Below are 24,550 nucleotides of genomic sequence, written 5' to 3'. Positions count from 1 at the left end.
CTTCTCCCCCGGCTACTCCCTCATTCACAGGCGTTCAGATGGTCTAGGCAGAAACCATTTGAAAATTAATTATCCAGATAATTGCCTACCACTTAAGTTCACTTTACAAAACGTCAGCTTGACGGTCAGCCCCGCTCGTGGGAAACGGCCTTGGCCCTTGCCTCAGAACCTGGCACCGGCCGTTCCCGCACCTGCTTCCGTCTGTTTGCTGGCGGGTTGGCCGGTTGATCGCGAGTTCCGTGGCTGTCGTGTGTCGCGCTCGGGCTGTGATCAGGTAATAGCGTTCCGTCCTCCCGGTCCCGCCTACAGTCGGGCGGCAGGTTCACAGGGGGCGCTCCCGGCAACTTCGGAGTCACTGTCATGTGTCAGAAAATTATTTGAGATGATGCCTGATTCCGCCCGTAATGGATCTTCGTCCTTCACTGAAAGGTTTCCTTACCCCACCTGATGGGGAAGAAAAGCCAACTTTAAGTAGCTTTACAGGTGTCGTTTGATTTCTGGAAAGATTGCTAATCCCAGTGGGAATTTATGTAAAAGCATTCAGACCCCGCAGAACAGTCAAGCCTTCCATATTTATCAAGTGCCGCTGTTCTCGCGTGAATAATGCATTCTGGGGCAGGCTCAGTAAATTGCCTTCGTTAATGAATTTCAAAGGTACAGATGGTTGTTGAAGCGTCTTATCTGGTGGGCTTGCTGTTGGAGTTTTGTTATTCGGCTTTTAAATTTCCACGATTGTTGGAGAGTTTTCCTACATTTTGTAAGAAGTAAGGCAGGGAAAGCAAGAGATAACGTTATTTGATTTTTTTTGCCGTTAATCCTCTGGACGCGTTCTTCAATACGAGCAAAGGCCTTGTAGTGGATAAGCCCCAGGGGGAGGTAACCCCGTGAACAGGGAGTCCCTGGCAGCCAAGGTGGGTGTTGAGTTCAAGGTTCAAGGAAAAGAGAAAAACAGTGACCGTTCCTCTGTCCCTTGCCTCTCTTCCCAGCCAGCCCCGCCAGGCCCCAGTCTTCACCCAGCCTCCCCCACCCCCCGCCCCCACCACCCGCCCACCACCCTGTAATAACACACTTCGGAAACAGGGTAGCTAGTGTGTCATTTAGTCTTGGCAACTTCTTGAAAGTCAGACCAGTGCCGTGTCTCCTCCCAAGCTCACTGCATAGAAAAAGGTTTTAATAGGAAGCAGATGTGGGGCACCTGGGTGGCTCAGTCGGTTAAGCGTCCGACGTCGGGTCAGGTCATGATCTCTCGGTTTGTGAATTCGAGCCCCACGTCGGGCTCTGTGCTGACAGCTCGGACCCTGGATTCTGTGTCTCCCTCTCTCTCTGCCCCTCCTCTCTCTCTCTCTCTCTCTCTCTCTCTCTCCCTCTCTCTCCCTCTCTCCCCCCCCTCCCTCCCTCTCTCAAAAATAAACATTAAAGTAAAACAATTTTTTAAAAAAGAAGCACATGTAAAAGTGAAAATCGAACTTCCGGGAAGCAATTAAGTAATTTTAACGTCGTCATTTGATACCTGGGAAGACGAACAGTGTGTGGGTCTCAGCGCTGTCACACGTGGCGGGTGGCGGTGTTGATGACGCCTATCCAGGTGTCTCCAGGTGTTCCCGGAAGGAGCTCGAATTTCTTTCTGGAAATGCGGTTGGGGAGGGGAGAGCGCCCCACACGGGGGTCTCTGCCCACACACCTCCCCCGCTGGCTCACCACCAGGCCCTGGCAAGTGGCTGGACCTCTGTCAGCCCGGGTCAGTGTGGGGTCCCTGCAGAGAGAGGTATCCACGGCGCCCACTTCCCCGGCCGTCGGGAGAGTGTGGAATGTGTTCTGTGGGGGCCGGGTCTCGGGAGGCGCTCAGCACCACACAGAAAAGGTGGTGTGGGCGGCAGATTTGTTTTCATTTATTTAAAACCCAAACTTTGGCGTATCTTCCTTAGTAGAGTCACAGGGTGCCATCTGGAACACCGAATGTCCGTCACTGCCCTGCATGTGGTCCCACGACCTTCACCTGAATGGTCCTGCCTCTGTTTACAGCGTGGGGCCAATGACACAAGGGAATGCTTCCCTTCCCCACACACAGACCAGTCACCCTTGCAGAAGAGATCCCGTCCTCAGGGCCACAGACGCCTCTGCGGGCCTGGCCTGTGGCAAGCATGTGTGCAGGGCCTCAGCTCCCTTCCTCCTCGTCTGTCCCCTGGGGACCCTCGGGGGGCTCAGACCCTCTATTCAGAATCCCCGCCAAATGTGAATCAGCAGCGACTTCCTTCCAGGGCACTAGAGTTTAAGCCCCACCCTTAACTAGACTTTGGGCTTCACCAGCAGGTAAGAGGACACGTGCTCTCTGGGAGCCAGGGCCACATAGTCACTGTCAGCACCATGCATGGTCCTTGGCGAGAGAATCTGTCTCTGTTGTGGGACCACCTGACACCCCAGTGGGGGGGGGGGCAGAGGGTGGAGGGCACCTCTGAGGCGCAGCCAGGTGTTTGGCCCCTGAGGCAGCTGCTCTCTCAAGCCTGGTCATGTCCGGGGACATGTATTTTACACACCTGGAGAGGGCGGAGCGGTGATGGGCTCAGCAGGTGCATCGTAGGCTTTCCCGTCACCCATCGTAGGCCCCAAGGAAACTCTGTATACGGCGGGAGGCCTTTTCCGGGAGCCGTTGGGCCTGCATGCGGCCCCTGACTTTGCCTCAGGGGTCCCACACCTGGCAGCCAGGCCCTCTGCCCGGGCTGGGTGGCCTGTGTGATCCCCGCCGTCTTTGTCCGCAGATGCCTAATCGCCAGGCCCCGGGGTTGCATGCGCCTCTCCAGTGTTCTGGAATGCGTTGCCTGTGGCCGCGTGCAGAGCGCTCATCCATCCCTCAGAAGTTTGTAAAAGAGCTTCCATCAAATGAAAACCATGTACCGGCTGCTCTGGGGGCCGAACAGGCAGACTGTCCGCGGAGCTCACATCTTGGGGGCGGAAGGTGCTGCCTTCTCGCACGATGAGTGCAAGAAGGCGCCGAGCTTGGCGGCCGTGGGGCAGAGAATGAGGGCCACCCTGTGGGGAGCACCCCGCTGTTTCTTCGGGAGCTGTGGACCCTCCTCCGCTCGCCTGTCCCCCCCCGCCCGGGGTGGGGTCTCCGTTCTCAGTGGCACCCCCCACGCTGCCCAATTGCACACGTATCAGACTTCCTATCTTGTGTGACGCTTTCTACACGTCTAGACCGCGAGCACCATTGGGGGTCAGGCGCACCCGTGGGACGTGCTCAAAAGGTTTTTGTCAATTAAGAGAGAGTCACAGCTCCGTACAGAGAGGTTCCGTCCACCCTTCATCCACTTGCCTCCAGTAGTGACGTCGTGGGACAGTATCACAGTCGGTACCACGCCCAAGCCCGTCCCGTCAGCCGTCAGTCCTGCACCTGGGTGTGCGTGTGTGCGGTTCCACGCGGTTTTTAAAGTGTGTGATCGCTTGTTTAGCGCAAGGTGAACCGACCAGCCTGCTGTTCACCTACCTCCTGACGGCTTCACATCAGCTTCTGCTTCTGATGAGAAATACGCCCACTCACGCAACCAGTGGTCACTGATAGTGCCCGCCCTTTCTTCCGGCCTCTGTGCTGGCTGCTGGGGACACAGAGGCGACCAAGGTGGAGGTGGTTCCTGTTCTCGTGGAGTTGGTGGCTCAGAACGGGAGCCGGCAAGGAAATGGTCAGATGGACCTGTGTGGAAGTCGGGCGTGGTGGGTGTTAGTGAAAACCCCTTGATGCGGAGGCCAAGGCTCGCTGGGCACAGGTGGGAGGGAGGGGCGTTTAGGCCGCCCGGAGCCCAGAGGTCTGTGGCCCGGTCAGAACCTGAACGAGGCTGGCTGGGTGCCCCCAGTGTGAGTGGGGCGGTGGCTCAGGAGCGTGCCGGGGCGGGGCGCACGTCAGGAAGGCTGCGGGCAGGGCAGGAAGCTCGGACTTGGATGGAGTTGGGGCTGTATACGTACCACGTACACGGAACAGCTTCGCCGTGATGTAACACACACACCTTTCAACGCAGGTCAGTGGCATTTAGTGTTCTCAGACTCTCGCGGTCACCACCACCGTCCAGGTTCAGGGCAACTTCATCACCCCCAAAGGTAGTCTGTAGTTTTATCTCATGTAGGTTATTTTAGCACCACAATCAAAACAGAAGAGTGGTTCGTGTCCCAAGGCATACACTTCAAATGACTCTCTGGCATCCCCGTGATATAAAGGAGGGTCACAAGGACGGCATGCGCCACCCACGGGGTTCCCACACCCGGGCAGGACTCCACTGGAAGACCCAGCCGGGGGCCTGTGGCCCATCGCTGGGCCCCCTGGGTGGGTGGCAGCTGCTGTGTCGGACGCAGCTAGGTTGGTGACTTCAGTGGCTCAGGTGGGCATTGAGGTTGGGGACAATTGGGGACCTGACTCTCCGAAACGATGAAGAGCTGTTGGAAAGTGCTGAACAACACAAGGGACGACACCCCCTCTCTTCATGTGATAATGTCCCTCCTGGGAAAATTCACTGCAGATTGAATCCCTGCCAGATCAGGTGATATTTACATGTAAGACACGATTAAGGTCTGGGCCCAAATAATTCTAAGCTTACGGGACAAGCCACATCAGCTGTGCACATGGAACTTCTCATGCTTTGCAGGACGACTTGGCATCCCTAGTCCTTGCCCACAAGATGCTAAAGGCACTCAGACGTGGTGATAACAACAATGTACCCCCCTTATTGTTAAAACCACTCCTTGGGATGGTGCCATCCCCATGAGAGCCACTGTGATCAACTAGGAGTTCCTCATGGACCCTGTAGCTAGTCCTTACACTTCATCTGTAGTATGGGCCCTGGCTCGTGTGAAGTAGCCAAATAAACATGGATGGATGGATGGATGGATGGATGGATGGATGGATGGATGGATAATACAGATGGAAGGAAGGAAGGGAGGAAGGGAGGAAGGGAGGGAAGAAGGAAGGATGATGGATGGAGAGATGGATGGATGGATGGATGGAAGGAAGGAAAGAAGGAAGCATGATGGATGGATGGAAGGAAGGAAGGAAGGAAGGAAGGAAGGACAGGTAGAAAGATGATACAGATGAATGGGTGGATGGATTAGATAGATAGATAGATAATAGATAATATGGATGGATGGATGGAGAGATGGATAGAAGGAAGGAAGGAAAGGAAGGAAAGGAAGGAAGGAAGGACGGATAGGTAGAAAGATGATACAGATGAATGGGTGGATGGGATAGATAGATAGATAGATAGATAGATAGATAGATAGATAGATAATATGGATGGATGGATGGAGAGATGGATGGATGGATGGATGGATGGAAGGAAGGAAGGAAGGACGGACAGACAGATAGAAAGATGATACAGATGAATGCGTGGATGGATGGATGGGTGGATGGATAGATAGGTAGCTGATACAGATAGATCGATGAATGGATGGATGAATGGAGAGATGGGTAGGGGGATGGCTCTTAAATATCACTGTCCTTGAAGTACCCTCTGGAGCCTGCTGTCCAGCATATGTGCTGAGCTCACCATCTCTGGCCATTAGCATGAGTGGACCGCTCCACCCCTAAGTAGAATATGTTGGGAACTTGGTGAGTAAAAACCATATTTTGCTGTCATAAGAACACTAAGTTATGTAAGCATCTGAGGTTTTCCTGTCGGTCAGTGGTTCCCAAAGCTGGTTTTGCTTTTACTCCGGGGCTCATTTAGCAATTCCTGAGAACAGCTTTGGTTGTCACAGCCTCAGAGATTGTGCTGGCATCTAGTGGGTAGATGCCAGGGATGCTGCCAAACGCCCTGCGTGTGCAGGAAACATCCCACCTGCCCAGGACAGCCCCCGTAACAAAGAAGCATCCAGCCAGGCTGTCAAAGTGCTGGGATTGAGAAACTCTGCCCCAGGTGATCGGCTGTACTACGTTTAAGCTACTGGCATGCGAATTAATTGATTTTTGGAACATCGAAGACGGCCTTGAACAAAATGGATGCACAAAGAGCACCTACAGAAGACGAGAGACGTGGGGGAGGAGCTCCAGGGATGAGCTCTGTAAGGACGTTTCTCCGGGTGTCTTCAGAGCAGAGGGTGCGCCCTGTATGTTAGATGTGTCATTAGTGTGATTATATATACTTACGTGGAGACACAGTTGTTCTATAAATGCAGTGATGCTTCTGAGAATAATAGGAAAACTTCTCCTGGGGGTGAGCAAGTTAACAGACAGAGAACGAGAAGCCTGGATTCACAATGGGTAATAAATGGAAACTTGCCGCACAAAGAAAAATCGGTGTTTTAATTTGTCAGAAAATTACTGACTGGCGAGAGGTGCTTTGTACCAGAGCTCTCCTTTCAGAGCGTGAATTTTCCTTAAAAGAGAGCGAACCTGTGTTTACTGTCTCTGTTGGACAGAGCCATTTGAAAACAATGAGGACCTACGTGGAGTTCACAGACAGCCGCCGTGTTGCAGTAACCACACGGGCCATTTGGAAACAATTAGTTGTTGCCGACATCTGCCGCTATGGCCGCCGCAGCCAGTTTCTCTGTGTACCTTAGAGGTGGGCAAAACCTCCGATTAGTTTCTTTGTTCACTGGAGCTTCACATCGCCCCGCACCATCTCCGGAGTGAGGGAGGGACTTGTTTTATCCTCCCTCAAGTAACTCTGGTAAGGGTAACCCAAACATAGAGCTGGAGACATTAGGATATACGGTTATTCTGAGAAAGTTGACCAGCAACGCAGCCAAAATTTGGTGATGGTATTGATACAATGGTGTTGGTGACTGTGGTCTGACGGTGAAAGTGGCAGTTATGATGGTGGTGGTGATGATGTTGATGATGTTGGTGGTGGTGATGATGATGGTGATGGTGGTGACGATGATCGTGACAGTGGAGGTGGAAGCGATGGTGATGGAGGTGATGGAGGTGATGATGGTGGTGACAGTGGAGGTAGCAGTGATGGTGATGATGATGGTGCTGGAGGTGATGATGTCAGTGGAGGTGGCAGTGGTGACGGTAGTGATGATGGTGGTGACAGTGGAGGTGACGATGATGATGCGATGGCGATGATGATGATGGTGATGGTGGTGGTGGTGATGACCGAAGCCGTATCAGGGTCGGCAGAGCCGGCCTCTGGCCCTACTTGCCCCCCACCAGTGATCTCACAGACCTCTTGGCCTCAGCTCCTCCTGCTTCTCCCCTGCACCTCCTGCCTCTGAGCTCTGGCCAGTCCCATAGTCCATCCATCCTGGGGACCAGCAAGCTTGGCCCAGCACCTGGGACTTTACATTTTTTATTCTCTCTGGAAGTCTTTCACCCAGATCTCCCTCTGGCTGTCTCCTTTTGGTCAGTCAGTTTGCAGCCCAGACTGTCCCCTGGAGCCTCCCCAGTGCCCCTTCGCCATCTCAGTGCCCTTTTACACTTATATCGCCTGATGCACAGGCTTAGCTTCTCTCTGGCCTGTTCAGCCATCACCCTCTCCAGGTCAGCCACGTGAGAGCAGATACGGGCACTAGGCATCGCTGTCCCCTAGTTCCTGGCCTGTGTAGGTCTAGTGGGAAGTCACCACTGAGAATCCCTGAACCAGAGTTTTGTGTGTACTTGTAGGATGGGGTCAGGGTTTGAGGGGCTGTTAGGTCCCCAGCAAGGAATGGGCATCATGAAGCGGCAATCCCAGGACCCCATCCTGGGGGTGCCCATCTCATTTCAGCAACGACTCCTTTTGGGGCACACAGTGGAGCCTGCGTTTTATGTTTATGAACCAAAGCTCCCTTCTCGTTTCTGTCTGTGAGGCAGAAATAACGTCCCTGACTCTCGCATGTGTGTGCATTCAGAGACTGTGTTGTGCCCTTGTCTGGAATCACCTCTTTGAACGTCACACCGCTGAGGTGGGGAGAGGGACACACAGAACCTTAGAGGTCTGCCGAAAGTTTCAACTTTGGGTTTTCGGCGCACGCTGACCCCAGGGCCCACAGGGACCTCCCTCTGGGGGTCTCTAGGCCAGCAACCACCTGCAAAGTCTAGAAGCACTGGGCGAGTGGAGGTCAGGAAGCCGCCCACGTATCAGGCAGGTGGCCGACACCAGGGCCCGAGAGGGCGCTGTGCCAGTCAGTCGATATTCTCCATTAGTAGGAAGTCAATAAACGTTTGCTGGATGAGTGTGCATGGGTGTAAACCTCAAGGAGAAGAGGGGTCAGGAGCACGTCACCCACGCAGGTGTGTAATAAGCACTGAGTGACCACACGCCCTGCTATTGGCGCTGTCTTTGCTCATTGGCACCCCGGCTCCGTTGCCAAGGAAGGGAAGCCTTGGTCAATGTAGCAAGGCTCTGGAGCAGAGAAGGGGTGCGTCTTGTCCTGCAAGGAACAAGGTGAGCCCAGGCAATCGGAGGTGAGACCTGCTTCCCTCACTGGGCCCGGGAGCCAGCCGGTTCTTCTGATGTTCGGCCTTACGACGTGAGTGGGAGATCTGGGTCTCAGCTTTTTGCTCTGACAGGGTGCAGTAGGGGGCTCAGAGCCCTAGACTCGCCTGCCGTTGGGGGACCTGGTTTTACAGGGTCTGCACGTGGGGGCTAGGATGGAAGCGGCCAGGCCACCCCGATCCGGGTGTGAATGGAACTGTTCCCAGGAGCAGGTGGTGAGGCGGCCCCTGTGGGAGGGGAACGTGTTGAGTGGGTGGCCCTGGGGCCCTTGAGCGGTGGCTGAGCCGGCTGTCTCTCCTAGAGAGGGGGTCTCGCCGCGGAAGGGAGCAGGGGGTGCTGAACTTGGCTTCAAGGCGGCGGTGCACGTCTCAGAGCTGGGGAGACCGATGAGGTCTTCTGTTTCGCCACCGACTCGATAAACGGCAGTGGTCACCTATTACTGTTACTATGAAACCCAGCATTGTTGCTCCCTGCTGGCCTGCTTGGCAGCTGGGCCCGCTGCCTCGGCTCTCCCGACACCCCCCGGGGGACGGGCCCCTGCGCCTCGGTGGTCCTGCCCCGATCTGTTTGCAGCTTTTTCCCGAGACGTTACCAGTGCACGCTGGGGGAGGACCAGGTTCCTAACGCAGAACCGGGCCTACTGTGTAGACCCCCGACTTTGAACAGTGAGTGTCGTTATCTCCCCTCTTTCCCCCGGTTTTGTGCCAGTTGTTAGGAAGGGAATATTGGCAATGTCAGGAGCAAATTGGATTAGAAAAGCACAAAATCCCTAAGCCGGGACTTCAGCGGGGAGGGAGACAGCCTTGCTACAGCCCCTCCACTTCCCCCGCAATTAAAAGGGGCACGAAGCAAGGCAGCACTTGGCAAGCACTGCCTCTTAATTGTCAGTTTGCGGGATTAATGAACTACATTCCTTCGCCGAAACATAACATGCGGACGGTCAAGACTTGACACCTCGGCGGTGGGAAAGCGCCTTCGTAGATGATCTTCGGAGAAATTGCAGGTGACTTCCCTGCCTCGGGAAGGATGGGGAGACTGCAGGCCCGGTGACGAGGCATCTTTTCAGACAGTCTTCGTGGAAGTGGCTGGCTCCGGGCGGAGGGAAGGCGCCGGCTCCTGAGGGCAGGGGTGAGGCCTGGGAAGCACAGAGGCCCCCCCCCACCCCGGGTGGGAGGGGAGGCACCTGCCGTGGGGGTGGGAGCTTGACTGCTTTTTCCCTAAACTCCTCCTCCCCTGCACTTGGTGTCCTGTCCTCCTGTGTCGTTTCTGCATTCGCTCCCTTACCCTGTGCACTGACCTGGAGTCGTCCCACCAGGATGCGCGCCGTTTGCAGAGGAATCTTACGGAATGAGCGCACGGCCCTTGCACTTGACTGGCATCTGCTGCCCAAGGCGCTGGAAGCTGCCGCGTGAGCTCCCAGGGCCGGAGGTCAACGTGAAACCTGGTGGCAAATCCATGAAAAATTAAGATGCCCGCTAAACATTGAGTTGGACACAAAGGATTGCTGTGTCCGGCCCTCCCGGCTCAGGCCCCAGGGTGGCACCCGTGTGCACGAGAGGTCATGATGCGACAGCGAGGCTCTTTGACCAGGAAGTTGTCGAGGAGGAGGGGTGAGCTGGACTCATGAGCAAGTCCCCAGATCAACCCAGGACCGGAAAGTGCTATGGCCCTGCAGCCCCAGCTGATGAAACCCGTCACAGGAAGGGTGTTTGGGCATCTCCGTGTTCGCCTTTCCGAAACCTCCTTGCAGGTTAGAACTTTCTGTGGGGATTGCGCCTCACTTCACTGGGTCCTCTGGGACAGAAACACCCTGAGGACTCCGTACTTTGGACACCACTCCCTCCAAATCCCTGCTGAGCAGCACAAAAAGGTTTTGCCTGATTGCAAACATGACCTGCTGGGGTTTCCTCTGTGTCCTCCGTGGCCAAGGACTCCTCAAAGTAGCTGTGGGTCTTCCAAGGTGGAGGAGAGTCATTTTTATGCAAACAGTTGGTATTTTTAGTAAAATTTTTCTTACCTATTTGGGTTTTTTGTAATTTTTATTTTATTTTCGAGAGAGAGACAGAGCGTGAGCAGGGGAAGGGCAGAGAGAGAGGGAGACACAGAATCCAAAGCAGGGTCCAGGCTCCGAGCTGTCAGCACAGAGCCCGACGTGGGGCTCGAACCCACGATCCGTGAGATCATGACCCGAGCCGAAGTCGGACGCTCAACCGACTGAGCCACCCAGGCGCCCCTTTACCTGTTTGTTAAATAAGGGGGCCCTGCAGTTCTGGCTAAGGATTCCTTAATCTTTTCCTGCTTCTATATTCTAAAGGTAGTAAAATCACATTTTTTTAAGTTTATTTAGAGAGAGAGAGGGAGGAAGGGAGAGAGAATCCCAAGCAGCCTCCACACTCAGCACAGAGCCTGACATGGAGCTCAGTCCCACAAACCCTTGAGATCATGACCTGAGCAGAAATCAAGAGTCGGACACTTAACCGACTGAGCCCCCCAGGACCCTGACAGTAATAAGTTCACTTTAAGTAAATCCTTACGTAGATTTCCTCCCTGTTGAGCTCGTCCCTGGCTCCCAAGCAGAGCTAGATCCTGACAATTGCCACACCTTCCACCTGCTCCCTCTGAGCCCAGGGCTCCGGGCGCCACGTGGACCCCTCCCTCCACCGGCCGGAGGCACCTGCCTGGGCGGGCGACCGAACTGCATGAAGGCAGCCCCGCACCAGCCGGGACCACGGCTTCAGCTCTGTCCACCGTCCTTGTCGTGGGCTGACTTTCCAAAGCCCAGCCGGAACAGGCCTCTTCTCTGCTGTTGAAAAGAACTTCCGTTCTCTGTTGAAGCTCCAGGTCGTGCTCAGTGAAATCACACCACTGGGGATGGAAGCGGACAGCTGGTGACAGAGCAGGAGTCTTCAGGGGAGGAGAGTCAGACGGGTGAGAATTCCCTGGGGGGACGCGGGCACCGGGGTGACAGCAGCAAGACGTCCACGAAGGAAGCCCGCGCCAAGTACTGGAGAGGCAGAGCCCCGCCCGGCGAGATCTCGGCAACATAACCCGTGCTCGACGCCAGTGACGCCTCGCCCACACGGCGGCCCGGGACCCCAACCCCGCCCGAATCTGCACTCAGCACCCAAGCGCCCAGGTGTCCCGACCAAGCTTCAAGCGGCTGCTCCGGGGTGGGGCTCACCAGGGGACCCCTCCAGTCGGCCCGGAGTGAAGACAGAGGCTTCCACCGTGCACACCTGGGGTCCCAGGTGAGGAGTCCGAGGGCCCAGCAATGAAGCTGTCTGAGTCACGGCACCAGAACCGTGCAAGAGACCCCGAAGCAGGCAAGCAAGATCTTAACATCCCCATAACGGAGACGAGAGAGCGCGCCTAGCTCCGCTAGAACCGAAGACGTTCACACGGGGGTGAGCGCCAGGAAGGAACTGGAAGAAGCGGGGTGGGCGGTGCTGTGAGTTGGGCCACCGGCGTTTGTTGATCGACGCTCACCGCAGGTAGGCTCCTACCCGCCCACAGAGACCGGGAGGCGGGGGCCCCGCCTGCTCCTTGGAGCCTGGTGGGAGTCATTCCTGGTCGGGTAGAGGCAGGATTCACAAGTGCGATGTTCCAAAACAGATGCTCTAAGAAAGGGAGGTCGGGCCCGTAGTCAGGACGACACCCCTGCCCCAAAGTTGCCGAGCGGAGCGGAGCGCGACCGTGGTCAGCGGGGAATGGCAAGGTGTGGTTGGAGCTCGAGCCGGCTGGCGGGAAGCCGGGACAGGTGGCCCTCCTCCTGGCGGTTGATTTCCATGCTGACGCCACCCCTGTCCACGAGCTTAGAAGTTAGTGGGGCCAGCGCTGCCTCTTCTCATAAAACTTGTTCCTTTGCGACACGTCACTTTTTGGGGAACTTGGTACGTTGGGGCCTTGCCTGGTGTCAGAAAGACAGTCCCAGAAGGACGGGTAAGCCCTGTTATGGTCAAACAGAGAAAAGCAGTATTCAGTTAATGCTGTCCCTGCGTATTATGTTTCTTAAACAGTCCCAGTAGGCTTGTTTCCAGCTGTAATTATTATAGATGGGATCTTACTAACTTCCACTTGGAACCCGGAACAAATATAAAGAGCGAGTGTTTGGAGTATGTTCTGGGCCGTTTTCAGGTTGTAGTAAAAGAAGTTAACGCCACCCCTGTAACTCAGTTGAGAGATGACAGTCCGACATTGGGCTGTTGACCAGAATATCCTCATTTGTTATTACCTCGGAGGGCCCGGCCTGATGATGCGCCAAGACATCATTTTGCTTTTGCGCACAGAATTCTGTCCCTGAGTGGTGAGTAATACCAGAGAAGGTTAATTGATTTGGGCAATTTTGGACACAAATGGCTTCCCTGGATTCTGGAGTGGAGGTTGGAGGAGCCAGCTGGACCAAGGGGTCCCTCGGATGGGCTTTGTTAACAGTCCAATAACTAACTTGGACGTCTCTGCTGCCCTTGGGGTGAGAAGCAATTCAGCCTTCATGTGCTGAGCCCAGATCCTCTCCCGAGCGAGCGGGCACTCGTGCCAGTACCCGCCGCTGGTGGGGGATGGGCTCGCCACTCACCGTGGGCTCCGAGCTGTTACCAAACTAATTTTCACTAGAACAAAGAGGCCGCTTGCAAACCAGAGGCTCAGCGCGAAGGAGGACTCTCCTTTCCAGGTCACGCTTCTTAACATCTTTCCTGTTTAATAAGCTAAAAGTCTGAAAATGTCGAATTTCTTTAGAGCGTGTGTGAGTTTTATATGCCCACACACTTAAAAGATGTGTCTGAACATCCCCGGTGACTGTCAGCGGGGACTTGGGTCAGGCGTGTGGAGTTCTGGAAGGGGCAGCGCGGTGTGTGTTTTCTGTCCCTCTGGGAACGAGGAAGGGGCTCATCATAGAATTTGCTGGAGAGTCTGCATTTTGATTTTTGGGCATAGCTTACCTGCTGCTTTCCAGTGTTTATCCGAGCATCCAGAAAGAATGGGATTTCTGTGGGATTACGCACTAGAAAAAGACTTTCCAGGGAGACCCGATAACGGGGAGGGGCTGGTGGATATCAAACCAGAGATTTTTTTTTTTTTTTTTTTTTTTTACACTCTCCTATTCCCATGGGGCACCTGGGTGGCTCAGTCGGTTAAGTGTCCCACCTCGGCTCAGGTCATGATCTCACGGTTCATGAGTTCGAGCCCCACATCGGGCTCTGTGCTGACAGCTCGGAACCTGGAGCCTGCTCGGATTCTGTGTCTCCCTCTCTCTCTCATGCTCTATCTCTCTCTCTCTCTGTCTCAAAAATAAATAGACATTAAAAAAAAAAAAACTGTAAGCCAGAAAAACAGATTCTCAAGTCTGGTGTACTAGTTTATGGGGACTAAAATACAGCCTTATTTATTTATTTATTTATTTATTTAGGACAAATTTGGACTTTCCTGTGTTCTCCATAGACTACCTTCCAAATTACTTTGCCTGTGTGAGCTCGCTGATGAAGGAAGTGTCTATGTGGGACGGCAGGGAGATAAAATCAAATCCTCCCCTGGGGTGGGCTTGCGTTTTGAGTTCATCCCATTTAGCTCAGCATGTGAATCGCGTGTAGTACGTGTCATCCACCAAAGGAGACCTGAATTTCCACTTCCTTCTCTCCGCCGTGGCCACCGTTCTGCCACCACAGCAGCCGACTGACGGGGGAAAATTGGACACTTGCTAAGAACAGGCCGCCTAAACGCATCGAGGCCCCATAAGACGACTAGATTCAAGTGGGTTTTTTTAAGCTTCTCTCCAGATGTTTGACAATATGTGAACACAGCTGTATTATCTTGACCAAAATAGTTGATTTTGCTGCAGTCCTATTAGATATCATTCTCCTCCCTGTTTTGTTTTTTTCCTTTCATAAAAATGGCTACGAAGGGGAAGCCTGGGCTGTAGTAGGGAGCAGAGAGCCACGGAGAGGAAGAACCGCGCAGGAGGCAGGACTCAGGCCGGTCCCAGGACCACTGTGGGGGCCAACGTGCTCCCCAAATGAGATGCCACAGGGTCCCAGCTATAGGGCGATGAGTTCAGGGTCAGTCCTTCCCTGGTTAGAGTGGCCCGGATGGCTCCCCAGTCACCCTGTCCTTTCTTAAAGTTGCTGAAGACGTTCATTCAAGATTGAAATTCTCATCTGTACCTCTCTTCTCCCCGTAAGCAGTGATATTTTCGGGTATTTTAATAATATCTGCCATTCTGAGAGTGCCTACGGTGTGGCGGGGTCTTTAGTGAGTTCTCCGTCCGCTTCCCACACCCAGCCTGCGGGGACGCGGGGGCCACCTGTCCGGTTTGCGGGGGAGACGGGAGGCGCCCTGCCACCCAAGGCCACGCTTTCTTCGTTCTCGAGGCCACGGCCAGTTGACCTAAATCAGGCCCGACCGAGACGCTGACGACCAACAAAGAACGTCTCGTGTGCTGTTACCAAGCCAACATTTGTTAAACACTAAGACCGCCTTCCGTTTCTGCTGCTTGTTTTTTGAAAGCTTATGTGTAATGCGCTGGTGACTCTCCCCACGTGCCATTCTTGTGGCCGAGTCTCTGAGGCCTCGTCTCGAGTGCGCTGAGAAACCACGAGCTTGCCCTGACCGCTCGCGCTAGCCCTGCTGTGGCACCGCCAAGAGCAGCAGCCCACGCGTGTGCAGGACGCAGGGTGTCTGCCGGGAGACGCGTATCAGCCGTTGGTGCACACGCGGCTCGAAGTTCGAGGACCAGCCTCAAGACCACCCTCCCTTCTGAGGTCGGCTGCAGAGCTCAGGGGTCCCCAGGACCACCCTCAGGGTTCGATAACTCGCGGAGACTCCCAGAACTCGCTAAAACCCATCAGAGTGATGGAGAAGTCTTCTTCCAGCAAAAGGACCCAGATTAAAATCAGTCAAGGGGGAGCCCAGGAGGGACCGCGTGGGTAGAGGCACGGGGGGAGCCCAGGAGGCACCGCTACGGGGTAGTGTCCACTGTCCTCTCCTGTTGGGCACGGCAGCACCGTTGTGTGACGGCATGCATAGAGTGGCACCAAACGGGCTCCCTCAGGCGTCCAGAATCTTGGTGTGAGTTCTGTCACTGAGGCACCGCGGACCAGCCCATGGCTGACCCCGCCTGCAGCCCCTCTGGGGGTCCACCCGACAGCACGGCCCAGAGCCCCCAGTCCACATCGCAGAGTTCCTCACCAGCAAAGAAAGACACCATCAGGCAGGACGTCCCCCCGGGGCGGAGGGCCAAGGCCGGCTTGACTTTCACAAGTGAGTTCAAGACTTCCGCGGTCTGCCTTCGGCCACTTAGCGGGAAGCGGTTGTAATTTCGGTAGCTTGTGGTCAGTTCCGTGACGTCCGCGGCATCTACTGATGAGTTTCTTCGGCAAACACTGCCGCTGGCCTACGTTTTTGCAGGAGGCAGAATTGAACGCATGTCTGCTTTGTGACCTAATGGGAATCCCCTGTTTCCCTTTTGCTGGGAAAGGGACGTAGCTACTTCCCCACACAGTTAGGTCACGTGGTAAAACGTTGTTCTTGCTGAACGTTCTTCGAATACAAAAGTATGACACGGTATGAAACCGGTGGTCTGTGTCCAGCAGCTTCACGCCAGGCCTTGACCTCATGGCACAGAGTGGGGGGGCGCAGAGCCTCGATCCTGGCGTTTGCCGATTACTGGGCTGCATCCCGTGGCCTGTTTCGAGCTGCAACGTGACGGCACTGACCGTGGGCTCGGGAGAGATGAAAATTGCACCTCATCATATGGGATTTCTGCCTTTGGGCGTCAAGAGGCCTGAATAACCCCGACAGCATTCAAGTTAGTAGAACGTAGTGAAATAATTAGGAAGTGAGAAATTTTGAGTATTCGTTACGCACGTTTTTAATATAATATATTAATTGTGAGTGTAATCCATTTAGTGTTTTTTTTTTTAAGTTTATTTATATACGTGGAGAGTGAGAGTGCTCAAGAGAGAGCTGGGGAGGGACAGAGACACAAAGGGGAGAACAGAGGATTCCAAGCAGGCTCCGTGCTGACAGCAGTGAGCCCGATGTGGGGCTCAAACCCACGAACTGTGAGATCATAACCTGAGCCCAAGTCGGACCTTTAACCGACTGAGCCCCCCAGGCGCCCCTGTATTGTTTAGTTTTTAACAGTGTCTGTGTTTAACAGCAGGAGGACCCGTTTTCTGGGTATTTAAGAACGGGCTCTATCGAGCCAATAGGAGTCCGCCGCAGCTGAGAGGGCCGTGATCGGAGGGGTTGCCGGTCCCTCCCGTGAGGAGCCAAGCGTCTCCCGCGTCGTCTCTGCCAGCATGTTGTTTTCTCCATGCCGAAGTCTTTATTTGCAGAAACAACCTATTTTAGGAGCTCGCGTTTTAACCAACGGGCCCCATAACTTAATTCATAAGCAGAGAGTTGAATTTCCGGTTCACTTAGCAAATTGCTTACAGTTCTTGGTTCTGTGCGCTTGTAATAAAATACATTGTGGGTAAAAAAGCCCATCATGTCTGTATGGTTTTCTTAAAGCAACTTTAATAAGGCACTGAGCACCGAGTGGCTTGCACACACACGCACACACGTTCTCTTACACCCGTGCCGGGAGGAGGGAACGCTGCTGATCTTGGTACCCAGCTCTGAACGCATGGCTTCTCCCTGTGTCCTTTTCTTCTCTCGTCTGCTTCACTGTGTACCAGTTCATGCTTTCACGGCGCGTCTTCTGGATTCTGTTGGAAAAAGCATCGGAGAGTATCGGACCACCCTGGTTCCCTGTTTAGATCCAGGCTGCTTTGTCGAGGGTCACAGAGGATGACTTTTTAACTTCCTCCATTTTCTGGATCCTTGGAACACATTCACCCAGTGAGACGTTCTTCTGTAATGGAATAGTACATTATTATTGGTGTTCCTCGATACGAAAGAAATGCAGTGCCTTAGGGATCGTAAATATCATCAATTCCCACAGGTTGGGAGAGAGACCGCAATATTTTTTAGATTATTAAGAAGGCTTCTCTTACCTCCGATGGGAAGAGAGATGAGTTTTATAATCACTATGCCCTGGGTGACGTGGGTGAAGCAATCAAACCCTCTCTTTAAGACATAATTATGATTGCTTTCAACATTCTTCTTTCTGGAAATATCCTCCTTTTTTTCTTTTTTCCTTTTTTTTTTTTTTTACTGCCTGGAGCATTTTTATATATTCTATTAAGAAAGTTCCTGCTGTGGCTGATGGTACCAGCACTCTGTTGTTTCTGCCTTGGATGAGGTTTTAGAGCATGTTATTGAGGACTTCAGAACATTCTATCTGGAGTGCAGGCTGCAGGGTTTGCTTGTCAACTTTGGGGTTTTCATTGCCACTAGGCAATCTGCTTCCTAGTATCATTTGTTGCCAGGATCTCTGAAAGTATTAAATACTCCAGGCAAACACTGCACGAGGAGAATCTGCCCGTTCCCCCCTGTCATTTGTGATGCTTGCGACTGGAGCCGTCCCACGTCTTGCAGGAGGCGCTCTGTTTGCAAAGCCTGCAAATATGAACCACCTACGAAACTCACCGGACAGGGGATGTGTGTGTTATGAGGTCGGTAATGCACAGCCACCCCCACCCCACCCCGACTACTGTGAGCACAGTGCTAAAAAGTGCCAGGGAAGATACGGAGCGTCTGGGGAGAAATTAGACGTGTCCCGAGCCTCCCTCGGACTTGCACACCCTGAGACACCCAGATCTGAAATCTGAAATCCCATTCCACCAAAAGGGGATGTTCCCGGAAACATGGTGTTCTGGGTCGGTGCCCCCGGCCCCTCCTGCCTTCCCCTTCTTTGCTGTAGGACTTCTCTCCCTCCCCCTTCCTCTCCCTCCCCCTCCCTTCCCCTTTCTCCCTTCCTCCCTTCCCCTTTCTCCCTCTCTCCCTCTCTCCCTCTCCCTCCCTCTCTCCCTCCCTTACCCTCCCTTCACCTTTCTCCCTTCCTCCCTCCCTTCCCCTCCCTCTCTCTCCCCTCCTTCCCCCTCCCTTCCCCTTTCTTCCTTCCCCTCCCTCCCTTCCTCTTCCTCCCCTGAAGCTTCATGCTTCACAGTAAACCTCACCTCTGCTTTCATGGCGGTCTAGAAATGTTTGCACACTTGCTATTTTGCCATGGACTGCAAACGAACACCACTGTGAGATAAATTTGCATCGCGTTGGCTTACTGACTTTGCAGGAAATCTTCCTTTTGGCACCGCTCCTGCGTCTGCCTGTGGGTGTCATGGCCAGAGACAGAATTCCAGGTAATGCAAACCTCAGTACAGACGCTGAATGTGGTCCAGGTGAGGAAGAGCCAGCCCCTCAGGGGCAGGAGGGGGCCTGGTGTCGTCACCACTGGGGCAGTGGCACTGGTGGTAATTAGCATTGCTGGGTGGACAGTGCTACAGCCCCTAGAAGTAATGTGAGAAAACTCGAAACGCTTAATTCTGGTTAATGAGGACCCTTGATGTTTTTTGCTGGACTATTAATTGGAGTTAAAGACCAAACACACAATTTTTACAACAGATGTGATTCTGACTCAGGTCTCAGCGTTTTGTTGGAGTTTCTTTAAGCTCTTAATCCACAAATGTTTTGTTAATCTCAGCCCTGCGTTGAGTCCCGAAATAGGAAAGTTCCAGAAAAGCAGGGGGGTTGGAGTGCCGGTTCCTGTGCGTGGGAGGATGGAAGTCAAAATCGCAATTTGCAGAACGTCCCTGCCTGCCAGACCGGTTGAGAGAGCGTGTGTGTGCGCTCTGATCATGTGTCCTAAACGTACAGCTGTGTGCGTGTGCCTCTAGACGTGGACCCTGCGCGTACGTGTATATATGCAAATTCCTACATGTACAGATTTAATTCTCGCGGCAACACTACCGGGTGGGGTCTTTACTTTCCTCGTCTCACGGCCGAGGAAACTGAGGCTCAGAGATGAAGTGAGACACGGTCGTGACCGCAACCCCCACCCCGCCCGCCGGGCACCAGCGCTGCCCTAATGCCCCTTCAGGGCTCTGTGTGAGGTGAAGGCTCCGTGGTGAGGTACTAGGCAGGGTGAGACCGACCGTGAGTTTAAGCCGTGTGTTCGGAAGCTTTTTCCAAAACAAAACAACATTTCAGAGGGCGGTTGAGGAGATGCCTTTGGGGACAAGATTGGGTCTGCTCACTGGCACGGGCGGGACCATGCTCAGGGCCACTAAGGTGAGGTCACGGGCCAAGTTGAGTCTCAGAACAGAAACACAGCTGGGCCCTCCTAGAGGAAAGAATGCAGAACCTGGACCCAGGTGTTAGAAGACCTGAGCAGCATCGAGGGAAGCAGGGGGAGGGGCAGCTAGAGGTGAGTGAAGGCCCGAAGACATACCTGTTCTCAGCTGGAGGCCGGGGCCCAAGCAGGGCGGGGTGCTGGGCCCCGGTAAGGGACAGGTGCCCCGGCCGCTGCCCCCGCACCTCCTTCCACTGGCCAAGTCTTGTTGGCCGACAGTCTGAGAGGGCTTGAAACGTCAGCTCCTTGCACTACGGTCCAGGGCGAGAGAGGGCAGGGATGGGGCCGCAGGGCAGACAGGGAGATGCAGCACGAGGGAGCGGGAAGAAGTTCTGGCCAGATTTTGTCCACAAAGGGGACGTGGACCAGGCTTCACGGGGTTGAGTAGAAAGAGGGAGAGGAGACAAGAGGGCGATGGTCCGGGGGGCAGCTGTGCCAGGGAGATGGGGGTTGCACATGCCACGAGGGGGGTGAGTGTGGGTCAGGGGCAGAGGACAGAGTGCGGGTCCGGGACAGAGGACAGAGTGCGGGTCAGGGGCAGAGGACAGAGTGCGGGTCCGGGACAGAGGACAGAGTGCGGGTCAGGGGCAGAGGACAGAGTGCGGGTCCGGGACAGAGGACAGAGTGCGGGTCAGGGGCAGAGGACAGAGTGCGGGTCAGGGGCAGAGGACAGAGTGCGGGTCAGGGGCAGAGGACAGAGTGCGGGTCAGGGGCAGAGGACAGAGTGCGGGTCAGGGGCAGAGGACAGAGTGCGGGTCAGGGGCAGAGGACAGCGTGCGGGTCAGGGGCAGAGGACAGAGTGCGGGTCCAGGACAGAGGACAGAGTGCGGGTCAGGGGCAGAGGACAGCGTGCGCGTCAGGGGCAGAGGACAGAGTATGAGTCAGGGACAGGACAGGCAGATGAGGAGCTTCAGAGAATGTGGGAAATCCACTGTGTCCTGAGACCACTGGAAAGGGGAAGAGGCCCACGTGATGGCCACGATGCTCAGGAGGCAGGAATCCCTGGGTGACAGAACCCGCGCCTGATGCCTCGGGAGACCTCGAGCACACCTGAGCTCACCTCTGTCCCTCATCACAACCACTCGTCACACGTAGCCATTTAAGTTTAAGTAAAGTAAAATCAAATATGAGGAAACCGTTGACTCCTCAGCCACGTTTCAAGTACCCACATGTGGCTGCTGGCTGCCATACTGGACGCGGCAGCTACAAAATATTCCTGTCACCGCAGAAGTTTCTGTTGGACAGGACGACGTTCAGATGTCCCTTCTACTTCTTGCTGGCCCGGGAGGGGTGCTGGGCAGGTGCCTTTGATAGTGGCATTCAATGCTTTTCAATTAGGAGGAAGTTTCTAATATAAAAACAGGATTTCCATCAGTCATGTTTCTTGGTATTTACCCACAGGAATGGAAAACTTAATGTCCGCACGAAACAACCTGCCCCGGTGTTTACAGCAGCTTTATCTGTCGTTGTCAAAATTCGGAAGCAACCAAGGTGTCCTTTGGCGGGTGGGAGGGTCATTGTCTGGTCCATCCAGACAATGGAATATCAGTCAGCACTAACAAGAAATGAGCTACCAAACCATAAAAAGGCATGGGGGGAACTTAAATTCAAATTACTAAGTGAAAGAAACCAGTCTGGAAAGGCTACACACTGTGTGATTCCAACCATATGACATTCTGCAAAAGATGAAACTATGGAGACTGTAAAAGATCAGTGTTTGCCAGGGGCTGGGGAGGGGGAGGGGCAGGTGGAACACGGGGGACTTACCGGGCGTGAAACTCTTCTGTGGGATGCTGTGTGGGTGCATCATGTCCTGGGGCGTGTGTCCAGCCCCACGGGATGCCCAGCACTGAGAGTGGCCCTAAGATAAAGCAGGGACTTGGGGTGCTGACGACGTGCCCACGTAGGTTCACGGACTGTGGCAAATGCTTGGCTCCGGAGGGGTGTCGACGGTGGGGAGACGGTGCATGGGTGGAGGTAGGGGGCATTCCGGAACCCTCTGCACCTTCCCCTCCTCCATTTTGCTCTGCACCTAAAACTGCTCTGAAAAATAGCCTGTTACAAAAAAGGATTTCCAGTTCAATGCTTCTCCAAAATGACCCTCACCTAGTTTTTACAATCAGATTACGACTTTTGGGGTGAACTTAGAGACCTCCAGGCACTGGAGCGCTCACACGGAGCCTCACATTGAGCTCCCGTGTTTCTTGGCGGGACCCCTGTTACCCTGCATTTAACACACAGTGAACGACGGCCCCGAGCTGCCCGGGGGAAAACTTGGTTCTCCCCCAGCAGGACTGCCAAGAGTGGCGGTCCCTGCTTCCAGCCCGTTGCTCCCTAAGAAGATCGTGCGTCTCCCCCTGGGGGAAGGACGACACCTCCTGGGGCCGTTCACGACCCTGTTGCTGGGTGAGCGCTTTAGGGGGTCGTATTCCGAAGCAGAACCTTTCCGTCCTGTGGAAGGTTTCACAGGTTGGGAAATAATTCCTTCCTCCCAATCTCATACACAGACATAGAGCTTTCGTTGTTTAAAAAAAGGCACCAACATAGTTTATGAGATGTAAATAGAACTTCTGTAAGAGAAGAGCTGGAGCTGTCTGTAATTGTGTGAGCAGTGACATTTCCTTCAATCTATTGGCAGGGATCGTGGCTGTTCTGAGTACAAGAATATGCCTCTAAATCGGGAACAGTAACTGGCACCCCAGACAACAAGGGGCTCGCCCAGAGAGCCTGGGTCCAGATGCCGTGTGCGCTGCTGGACCACAAGCATGTGTGTGCCCAGGGGTGCGGCCTGGAGGAGAAGGGGTGCCAGCAGCCGGCATCTGTGCCAGAATGGAAAAATGTGGGCAGCCAGGCCAGGCATGGGCATTCACCCTCAAAACGAGCTTACCTAGTGGCCCCTGATTTGGGGACAGCTGTGGACACATCAGAGCAGTTTGGGGACTCTGCTGTGTTTTAAGAGTGACCCAACCCTGATTCACAACAGCGGACCTACTTTCCTGTGTGTGAGTCTGTTTGGGCTGCTGTCACAGACTCGGGGGCTGAAATAACAGACACTTGTTCCTCGTAGTTCTGGAAGCTGCGAAGCCCAAGGTCCGGGCACCAGCAGATCTGGGTCCTGAGGGGGGATGTCTTCCCAGCTCACAGGTGGCCACATTCTGGCTGCGTCCTCACATGGCACCGAGGAAGCTCTGGTGTCTCTTCCTCTTGTTAAAAGGACACTAATTCTGTCACGGGGGCTCCACCCTCTTGACCTCCTCTATTCCTAATCACCTCCAAAAGGCTCACCTATAAATACCATCACATTGGGAGTTAGGGCTTCAACATGTATATTTTGGGGGACACAAACATTCGGTCCATAACAACATGAGTGATGAGTACCCAGAGCTGAATCTGGTTTCCATCCAGCAGATGACCCAGGTGTGACACAACTTACTATTGCCCACCAGGATGTACATGTAGCCTACAACAAGTGTGTGCTAATGCATCAGGTATTTATTAAGTGCCATGTGTGTCCTGAGGATACAAAGTGAATACGTATTACTTCCATCTGTCAAGGTCAAAGACCAGAACATAGAAGACAGAGAAACAGGGGCGCCTGGGTGGCTCAGTTGGTTAAGCATCCAACTTCGGCTCAGGTCATGATCTCACAGTTTGTGAGTTCAAGCCCCACATCGGGCTCTGTGCTGACAGCTCAGAGCCTGGAGCCTACTCAGAGCCTGTGTTTCCTTCTATCTCTGCCCCTCCCCCACTTGTGCTCTGTCTCTGTCTCTCAAAAATAAATAAATGTAAAAAAAAAAGAAGACAGAGAAACAACAAGCTGTCGTGATGTGATAAATGCATAACAGAGATTAGCTATGTTTCATTTACCACTTCATAGAAATGATGTAAGAGAAAGCTCTGTCTTCCCTCAGCCATTTCCGAAGTTTGTAATTCCCTTGTGTAGAACCAGACTTCCATCTGGTTGTATTTTCCTTCTATCTGGAAGATCTTTAACATGCCTTATTGGGCAGATCTGCTGGTGCTGAATTCTTTCAGCTTTTGTGTTCTGAGAAAGTCTTTATTTTGCCATTTTTTTGACAGATAGTTTTGCTGGGTATAAAATTTTTGGTTTGGGGTTTTGTTTGTTTGTTTTGTCTTTCAAGATTTAAAAATACGGCACAAGCGTTTCCTGGTTTGCATCATTTCTGAGACAAAATCTGTTGTCCTTAACTTTGTTCATCTGTACATAATGGATCCCCCACCGCCCACCAACTCTGGCTGGTTTTAAGACTTTCTTTTTCTTAAGTTTATTTATTTATTCTGAGAGAGAGAGCATGCATGCACATGCATGTGGGAGGGGCAGAGAGAGAAGGAGAGAGAGAATACCAAACAGGTTCCGCGCGCTCAGCGAAGAGCCTGACTCAGGGCTTGAACTCGTGAACCATGAGATCATGACCTGAGCCAAAGTCAAGAGTCAGACTCTCAACTGACTGAGCTACCCAGACACCCCTGAATTCTTTTTATCACTGGTTTTAAGCAATTTAATCATAAACTGTGTTGGCCTGGTTTTCTTGTTGTTTCTTTTGTTTGGGTTCTTGAGTCTTTGGATTTATAGTTTTCATCACATTTGGAAAATTGTAGTCATTACTTCAAGCACATTTGCTCCCCTGCCCCCATCCCCTGTGGAAATTCTAATTACAAATTTAGTAGGTCACTTCAAGGCATCCAGCAACTCACCGATTCTTTGTTCTTTCAAATTATTTTTTTTCTGTGTACTTCATCTGGACATTTGCTGTTGATGTGTCTGCCAGTCTGGTAGTTTCTTTTCTCCTGCAGCGGCTGGTCTGCTAGCGACCCCAGTTCACTCCGCATCTCGGGTGCTGTGGCTTTCCCCCACACAAGTTTGATGCAGGACACGATCCTGCTCCCCTGCCATCGTGAA

General features: G+C 53.5%; 1 protein-coding gene and 1 non-coding gene across 3 annotated transcripts in view; one reads left to right on the top strand and one right to left on the bottom strand.

Moving 5' to 3' along the window:
* CDH4 (cadherin 4) overlaps positions 1 to 24,550 on the top strand; it is a 540,251-nt gene that overhangs the window by 157,744 nt on the left and 357,957 nt on the right. The window lies entirely within an intron of this gene.
* Positions 10,547 to 10,631, bottom strand: TRNAR-UCG (transfer RNA arginine (anticodon UCG)). Its single transcript has one exon. It is a non-coding gene; the product is annotated as a tRNA-Arg (tRNA).

This window comes from Lynx rufus, unplaced genomic scaffold (assembly GCF_022079265.1).
Source record: "Lynx rufus isolate CCGP_SWC_20201006 ecotype Redwood Valley unplaced genomic scaffold, mLynRuf1.p SCAF_8, whole genome shotgun sequence".
NCBI classification, from domain to species: Eukaryota; Metazoa; Chordata; class Mammalia; order Carnivora; family Felidae; genus Lynx; species Lynx rufus.
The sequence above is the reverse complement of the archived record's forward strand: the minus strand, read 5'-3'. Positions and strand labels throughout refer to the sequence as shown.